General features: G+C 46.7%; 1 pseudogene; it reads left to right on the forward strand.

The window, feature by feature from the left end:
• Positions 1-273: 273 nt before the first annotated feature.
• Positions 274-8,836, forward strand: LOC139392535 (toll-like receptor 13; annotated as a pseudogene).
• The last annotated feature ends 388 nt before the right edge of the window (positions 8,837-9,224 follow it).

Here is a 9,224-nt window from a genome sequence, read left to right on the forward strand (position 1 = left end):
GAGACTTCCTATGACTATTCTATTGCTTGATTAATCTGGAACAGATGGAATTAGATGTGAATGATATCCCCACTATTGTAAACTTCCCATTTAAAGGGATAATTCGGGATTCTGATCCCTTAGGCTTCATGCCCCAATCGTGATCTTTCAGGACTGCTGGAAGCCATTCCTCCAGTCGGTCATCAGCCTCACAGTCATAACGGCGCGTTTCCTGTCTGGGTCTGACTTTGCCACCAAGAAATTCTCCTCGCCGGAGTATTTTGACTTCCAGTCATGGTTCTCAGCAGAGTTGTGGATATGACTGACCTGAACAGTGCAGCTGAGGCAGGTATATATTGATTGATCTGTTTGTTAAAACATGAACAACAGAACAATGACTTACCTAATACTTTACTAGTAAATACCAGCTATCAATGGGTACTTACTTTCTGGTCCTTCGACAATTGGTAACTCTCTGTTAACTCTCCATTATTCCTGGACTTTTATTGTATAATTACCAGGGCCCTGACCAGCCTGAGGTACACTATACAGTGCATTCCAGACACCTGGACTTTTCCACATTTTGTTAGATTTGTTATTTATTTAATCCATTTGAGAATAAGACTATCAGTCTACACACAATAACCCATAATGACAAAATGAAAACAGGTTTAATTTATTTGAGCTAATTAAAAAAAATACAAAGCATATATACCTTTATTACATAAGTATTCAGACCCTTTGCTATGAGACTTGAAATTGACCTCAGGTGTCACGTTCGCTGGAATAATTATTGGACCAAGCTGCAGCGCGATATGGTTTCCACATATTATTTATTAGAAACATACAAAGAAAGAACGAAACAAACAACGAACCGTAACTAAGAGGTGTAACATACACTAACTCAAAACAATATCCCATAAAACACAGGTGGAAAAAATGCTACTTAAATATGATCCCCAATCAGAGACAATGATAGCCAGCTGCCTCTAATTGGGAATCATACCAAACACCAACATAGAAAAACTAAACTAGAACCCCACATAGAAAATAATAACTAGAAAACCCCCCAGTCACGCCCTGACCTACTCTACCATAGAAAATAAGGGCTCTCTATGGTCAGGACGTGACAGTACCCCCCCCCCCCCCCCCCCCCCCCCCAAAGGTGCGAACTCCGGCCGCAAAACCTGAAACCAAAAGGGAGGGTTGGTGGGGGGGGGGGTGTTGAGTGTCGGGTCTGGTACGGGGCGAAGTACCCGCTCATCCCGCTAGCATCGGGGGCGGCTCTGGTGTGGGACGAAGAACCTGCTCAGCTCGCGAATCCACCATATTTGGTGGCGGCTCTGGTGCGGGCCGAAGAACCTGCTTATCCAGCCATGGACCCAGGCTGAACACTGTGCTTGGACCTAGATGCAGAGGAAGGCTCCTGTCTTGGAGCTGGACTGGACGCCGTGTTTGGACTGGACATCGGCGCAGAGGAAGGCTCCTGCCTTGGAGCTGGACTGGACGCTGTGTTTGAACAGGACATCGGCGCAGAGGAAGGCTCCTGCCTTGGAGATGGACTTCAGGGCGAGTGCGTGGAGCAGGCACAGGTCGACCTGGTGCGTATAGCCAGCATCAATGGTACCGGTAAGATTACACATCTCGCACGGCAAGTGTGAGGAGCTGGCACAGGTCGTACTGGGCAGTGAAGGCACACTGAAGACCTACTGCGTATAGCCGCCATCAATTGTACCGGACCTTTTACACACTTCGCACGGTGAGTACGAGGAGTTGGCACCGGTCGTACTGGGCAGTGAAGGCGCACTGGAGACTTGGTGCGTAGAGCTGGCACAGATGGTGCTTTTCAACGTGCCTGCGCTGCAGCATACTCCTTTCCACAACCTCTCTCCGGTATCTCTCATTACCTTCTTCTATCGACTCCCACACAGGCTCTGGCTCACTTCCCGGCTCTGCCGACCACCCCATGTGCCCCCCCCCCCCCAGAAATCAGGCTGTCTTTTGGGCTTTCTCTTTGACCGCGAACCCCGGCGTCATCGCTGTCCTCCCTTCTCTCCTGTCGTCTGTTTCCACAGCAGGCTTTTGTGTCTTGCCAAGGCTTCCTACCAAGTCCAGGATATTCTCTCCTCGATCTCCTCCAAAGACCAGGATGTCATCTCCTCCCGGGCATGCTGCTTGGTCCCGTTGTGATGGGATATTCTGTCACGTTCGCTGATAATTATCGGACCAAGCTGTAGCGCGATATGGTTTCCACATATTATTTATTAGAAACGCACAAAACAACAAAGAAAGAACAAAACAAACAATGAACCGTAACAAAGAGGTGTAACATACACTAACTCAAAACAATATCCCATAAAACATAGGTGGAAACAATGCTACTTAAAAATTATCCCCGATTAGAGACAACGATAGCAAACACCAACATAGAAAAACTAAACTAGAACCCCACATAGAAAATAATAACTAGAAAACCCCCCAGTCATGCCCTGACCTACTCTACCATAGAAAATAAGGGCTCTCTATGGTCAGGACGTGACATTAGGTACATCCTGTTTCCATTGATCATCCTTGATGTTTCTACATCTTGATTGGAGTCCATCTGTGGTAAATTCAATTGATTGGACATATTTTGGAAGGCACAGATCTGGTGAAGGGTACCAAAACATTTCTGCAGCATTGAAGGTCCCCAAAGAACACAGTGGCCTCCATCATTCTTAAAACTTGGAAGAAGTTTGGAACAACCAAGAGTCTTCCTAGAACTGGCCCCCAGGCCAAACGGGGCAATTGGGGGAGAAAGGCCTTAGTGAGGGAGGTGACCAAGCATCTGAAGGTCACTCTGATAGAGCTCCAGTGTTGCTCTGTGGAGATGGGAGAACCTTCCAGAAGGACAACCATCTCTGCAACACTCTACTAAATCAGGCCTTTATGGTAGAGTGGCCAGACGGAAGCCACTCCTCAGTAAAAGGCACTTGCCAGCCCATTTTGAGTTCACCGAAAGGCACCTAAAGGACTCTCAGACCATGAGAAACAAGATTTGCTGGTCTGATGAAACCAATATTGACCTCTTTTTGGCCTGAATACCAAGCGTCACGTCTGGAGGAAACCTGGTAGCATCTTGCTGTGGGGATGTATTTCAGCGGCAGGGACTGGGAGACAAGTCAGGGTCGAGGGAAAGATGAACGGAGCAAACTACAGAGAGATCCTTGATGAAAACCTGTTCCGGAGTGCTCAGGACCTCAGACTGGGGTGAAGGTTCACCTTGCACTAGGACAACAACCCCAAGCACACAGCCAAGACAATGCAGGAGTGGCTTCTGGACAGCTCTCTGAATGTCCTTGAGTGGCCCAGCCAGAGCCCGGACTTGAACGCGATTTTACATCTCTGGAGAGACCTGAAAATAGCTGTGTAGCGACACTCCCCATCCAACCTTGAGAGGAATGGGAGAAACTCTCCAAATACAGATGTACCAAGCTTGCAGCGTCATACTCAAGAAGACTCGAGGATGTAATCGATGCCAAAGGTGTTTCAATAAAGTACTGAGAAAAGGGTCTGAATACTTAAGTAAATGTGATCGTTTTGTATTTTTAATACATTTGCTAAAAATATATATTTTTATTTAACCAGGTAGGCCAGTTGAGAACAAGGTCTCATTTACAACTGCTACCTGGCCAAGATAAAGCAAAGCAGTGCGACAAAAACAACAACAGAGTTACACAAACAAACGTACAGTCAATAACACAATAGAAAAGAAAACAAATCTTTGTACAGTGTGTGCAAATGAAAAAGAGTAGGGAGGTAGGTAATAAATAGGCCATAGAGGCAAAAAATTACAATTTAGCATTAACACTGGAGTGATAGATGTGCAGATGATGTGCAAGTAGAGATACTGGGGTGCAAAAGAGCAATAGGGTAAGTAATAATATGGGGATGAGGTAGTTGGGTGTGCTATTTACAGATGGGCTGTGTACAGGTACAGTGATTGGTAAGCTGCTCTGACAGCTGATGCTTAAAGTTAGAGGGAGAAAAGACTCCAGCTTCAGTGATTTTTGCAATTCGTTCCAGTCATTGGCAGCAGAGAACTGGAAGGAAAGGCGGCCAAAGTAAGTGTCGGCTTTGGGGATGACGAGTGAAATATACCTGCTGGAGCGGTTGCTACGGGTGGGTGTTGCTATGGTGACCATTGAGCTGAGATAAGATGGGGCTTTACCTCGCAAAGACATATACATGACCTGGAGCCAGTGGGTTTGGCGACTAATATGTTGTGAGGGCCAGCCAACGAGAGCATACAGGATGCAGTGGTGGGTAGTGTATGGGGCTTTGGTAACAAAACGATTGGCACTGTGATCGACTACATCCAATTTGCTGAGTAGAGTGTTGGAGGCTATTTTGTAAATTACATCATCGAAGTCAAGGATCGGTAGGATAGTCAGTTTTATGAGGGTATGTTTGGCAGCATGAGTGAAGGAGGCTTTGTTGCGAAATAGGAAGCCGATTATAGATTTAATTTTGGATTGGAGATGCTTAATGTGAGTCTGGAAGGAGAGTTTACAGTCTAACCAGACACCTAAATATTTGTAGTTGTCCACATATTCTAGGTCAGAACCGTCCAGAGTAATGATGCTAGTTGGGCGGGAGGATGCGGGCAGCAATCGGTTGAAGAGCATGTACTTAGTTTTACTAGCATTGAAAAGCAGTTGGAGGCCAAGGAAGGAGTGTTATGGCGTTGAAGCTCGTCTGGAGGTTTGTTAGCACAGTGTCCAAAGAAGGGCCAGAAGTTTACAGAGTGGTGTCATCTGCGTAGAGGTGGAGCGACATCATTGATATATACAGAGAAAAGAGTCGGCCCGAGAAGTGAACCCTGTGGCACCCATATAGAGACTGCCAGAGGTCCGGACAACAGGCACTCCGATTTGACATACTGAACTCTGTCTGAGAGTAGTTGGTGAACCAGGCGAGGCAGTCATTTGAGAAGGCTTCTTTTAGGACCTTGAGCATGGCTGAGGTGCACCCATGACCAGTTCGGAAACAAGATTGCATAGTGGAGAAGGTACGGTGTGATTCGAAATGGTCAGTGATCTGTTTGTTAACTTTGCTTTCGAAGATTTTAGAAAGGCAGGGCAGGATGGATATAGGTCTATAACAGTTTGGGTCTAGAGTGTCTCCCCCTTTGAAGAGGGGGATGACCTTGGCAGCTTTTACATTTTTGGGGATCTCAGACGATACGAAAGAGAGGTTGAATAGGTTAGTAATAAGGGTTGCAACATTTTCGGCTGATCATTTTAGAAAGGGAGGGTCCAGATTGTCTAGCTCAGCTGATTTGTAGGGATCCAGATTTTGCAGCTCTTTCAGAACATCAGCTGTCTGGATTTGGGTGAAGGAAAAGCGGGGTCCTTGGACAAGCTGCTGCAGGGGGTGCTGAGATGTTGGCCGGGTTAGAGGTAGCCAAATGCAAAGCTTGGTCAGCAGTAGAAAAATGCTTATTGAAATGATTGATTATCGTAGATTTATCGGTGGTGACAGTGTCTCCCATCCTCAGTGCAGTGGGCAGCTAGGAGGTGGTGCTCTTATTCTCCATGGACTTTACAGTGTCCCAAAACATTTTGTTATTAGTGTTACACAATGCAAATTTCTGCTTGAAAAAGCTAGCCTTAGCTTTCCTGACTGACTTGGTATATTGGTTCCTGACTTCCCTGAAAAGTTGCATATCGCGGGGGCTATTCAATGCTAATGCAGAATGCCACATGATGTTTTTGTGCTGGTCAAGGGCAGTCAACTCTGGGGTGAACCAAGGGCTATATCTGTTCTTAGTTCTACTTTTTTTATTTTTTTATTTATGGGGCATGCTTATTTAAGGTGGTGAGGAAAACACTTTTGAAGAGCAACCAGGCATCCTCTACTGACGGGATGAGGTCAATATCCTTCCAGGATACCCAGGCCAGGTCGATTAGGCCTGCTCGCTGAAGTGTTTTAGGGAGCGTTTGACAGTGATGAGGAGTGGTCGTTTGACCACGGACCCATTATGCACGCAGGAAATGAGGCAGTGATCGCTGAGATCCTGGTTGAAGACAGCAGAGGTGTATTTAGAGGGCAAGTTGGTCAGGATGATATCTAAGAGGGTGCCCATGGTTACGGATTTAGGGTTGTACCTGGTAGGTTCCTTGATCATTTGTGTGTGATTAAGGGCGTCTATCTTAGATTGTAGGTCGGCCGGGTTGACAAGCATGTCCAAGTTTAGGTCACCTAACAGTACGAACTCTGAAGATAGATCAGGGGCGATCAATTCACATATGGTGTCCAGGGCACAGCTGGGGGCTGAAGGGGGTCTATAACAAGTGGCAATGGTGAAAGATTGTTTGGGCACAGAAATGGATAGTATGACAGAACTCTGCAGGCTAACTCCGCCCCCTTTGGCAGTTCTATCTTGTCGGAAAATGTAGTTAGGGATGGAAATTTCAGGATTTTTGGTGGCCTTCCTAAGCCAGGATTCAGACACTGCTAGGACATCCGGGTTGGCGGAGTGTGCTAAAGTAGTGTATAAAACAAACTTAGAGAGGATGCTTCTAATGTTAACATGCATGAAACCAAGGCTTTTACGGTTACAGAAGTCAACAAATAAAAATGCCTGGGGAATGGGAGTGATGCTGGGGGCTGCAGGGCCTGGGTTAACCTCTACATCACCAGAGGAACAGAGGAGGAGTTGGATAAGATTACGGCTAAAGGCTATAAGGACTGGTTGTGTAGTGCGTCCGGAACAGAGAGTAAAAGGAGCAGTTTTCTGGACGTGGAAGAATAGATTCAAGGCATAATGTACAGACAAGGGTATGGTAGGATGTGAGTACAGTGGAGGTAATCCTAGGCATTAAGTGACGATGAGAGAGGTTTTGTCTCTAGAGGCACCATTTAAGCCAGGTGAGGTCACCGCATGTGTGGGGGGGTGGAACAAATGGGCTAAGGCATATTGAGCAGGGCTGGTGGCTCTTCAGTGAAATAAGACAAATCACTAACCAAAAAGGCAATAGACAAGGTATATTGACATTAGGGAGAGGCATGTGTAGCTGAGTGATCATAGGGTGCAGTGAGTAGCTAGGCGAGCTGGAGACACAGCGATGAGCTAGCAGGTCGAGGCTAGCAGATAGGCCTCGGATATGTCGCAACAGAAGAGCCTGTTGAAACCCCCTCGGACGGTTACGTCGGCAGACCAGTCGCGATGGATCAACGGGAATTGACCTGGCTGAGGCTAACGGCTAGGTTAACGGTAATGATCGCTAGCAGTGGCTAACTGAGTAGTCGCTAGTTAGCTTCTGATGGGGGTTCTGGTTCTAAAGTATAAAAATAGATCCATACCACATTGGGTGAGGCGGGTTGCAGGAGAGTATATTCAGTCCGTAGATGGAAAATGTATACGATATATACACGGGACGGGACAAACAAAAGACTACTATGCCATCTTGGACTAAATTGAGATCCATATCACATTGGGTATTCCCGCCGAGGGGGTTTCAACAGATTGATGAAGAAAAAAGACATTTTAGAATAAGGCTGTAACGTAACAAAATGTGTTAAAAGTCAAGGGGTCCCAATGCACTGTATATGCAAAAGTATGTGGACACCCTTTCAAATGAGTGGATTCGACTATTTCAGCCACATCCGTTGCTTACAGGTGTATCAAATTGAGCACACAGCCATGCAATCTCTATAGACAAACATTGGCAGTAGAACAACCTTACTGAAGAGCTCAATGACTCAATGTGGCACCATTATAGGATGCCACCTTTCCAAGTCAGTTCATCAAATTTCTGTCCTGCTAAAGCTCCCCTGGTCAACTGTAAGTGCTGTAATTGTGAAGTGGAATTGTCTAGGAACAACAACGGCTCAGCTGAGAAGTGGTAGGCCACACAAGCTGAAGCGTGTAGCGTGTAAAAATTGCCTGTCCTGCAAAACTGACTACTGAGTTCCAAACTACCTCTGGAAGCAACGTCATCATAAGAACTGTTCATCAGGAGCTTCATGAAATGGGTTTCCAAGGTGGAATCACGCTTCACAATCTGGCAGTCCGACGAAAACAACTCTGGAAATGCTACCTGCCCGAATCCAGCATGACAGCATGACCTCTAACACTGAGATGCAGTGCCTTAGACCACTGCGCCACTCGGGAGACCAAAGCCTGGCTGGACAACTAGGTCAGAGGACAGAGACATGTCCAGGTCTTTTTATGGAATGATGGAGAACCAGAGATTACATGTAAAAATTAAAATGGCATCCCCAGGTACTTGGAGACCAACTGTTCCCTGGACGTGGGCTTTGTCCTGTTCCTCTGCTTATCCCTGGGCCTGCTCCTCTTCATGCTGTTGGCGCCGCTCCATCAGCTGGCCGGGGACTACCTGCTGGCCTTCTGCCACATCATCCATGGCTACCTGGAGGAGGTTGTGTGGAGGCTGTGAGGAGTGGCAACCCCAGGGGGTGCTACCGCTACGATGGCTTTGCGTTGTACAGTGGGAGAAACGAGCGCTTGGTGATGGAGCAGCTGCTGCCGGTCCTCCATTCCTGTGTCTCTGTCTGCGGCACCCACCAAACCCTGTGTGTGCGGAGTCGTCACTACCTGCACAGTAACTGGTGTTCCCTGGAGCTGCGACTGGCCACCCTCCTCCGTCTGTTGGTGGAGCACAGGGACATTCTCATCCTGGTCTTCCTGGAGGACATCCCATTTTGCCAGCTGTCTGCCTACTACTGGCTGACCAGGCTAGTTAGGACCTACCTGAACTGGCCCCAGGACCCAGGCCTGCAGCCTGCCTTCTGGGACTGCCTGAACCAGACAGTGACAGAACACACCCATATACTGATGCACTACCTGTAGGCCTACTGTATCATAACAGGGGCTATTTAGAATTTACAGACATGTTGCTTTTTACATTCTGTTCAGCATTACCTGTATCGTGTACTTTCTTTTTAAATCAACATTGTGTATACAGTATAGCAATGGATTTTTAAAATGTTGTGTTGTTTTTGTTCTCTCTCACTCAAGAGATAGTTGTTTTATTAGTCATTTGCAATGAGCTCAACTACCGTTGAAATGATCATAGATCCGTGATCAAATGCCCAGGTTAATACTAATTGTGATTGATTTAATGTATAGAGTAGCGCCTGTTTTCAGCAGACAAACCTTGATGCGGCTTTGATCGTGTGATGGGGCTGACTAGTAAATAAATAAATAGGACTGAAACGGGTAATGCCTTGTCTGTTTG

The sequence above is a fragment of the Oncorhynchus clarkii genome, chromosome 33 (genome assembly GCF_045791955.1).
Source record: "Oncorhynchus clarkii lewisi isolate Uvic-CL-2024 chromosome 33, UVic_Ocla_1.0, whole genome shotgun sequence".
Lineage (NCBI taxonomy): Eukaryota > Metazoa > Chordata > Actinopteri > Salmoniformes > Salmonidae > Oncorhynchus > Oncorhynchus clarkii.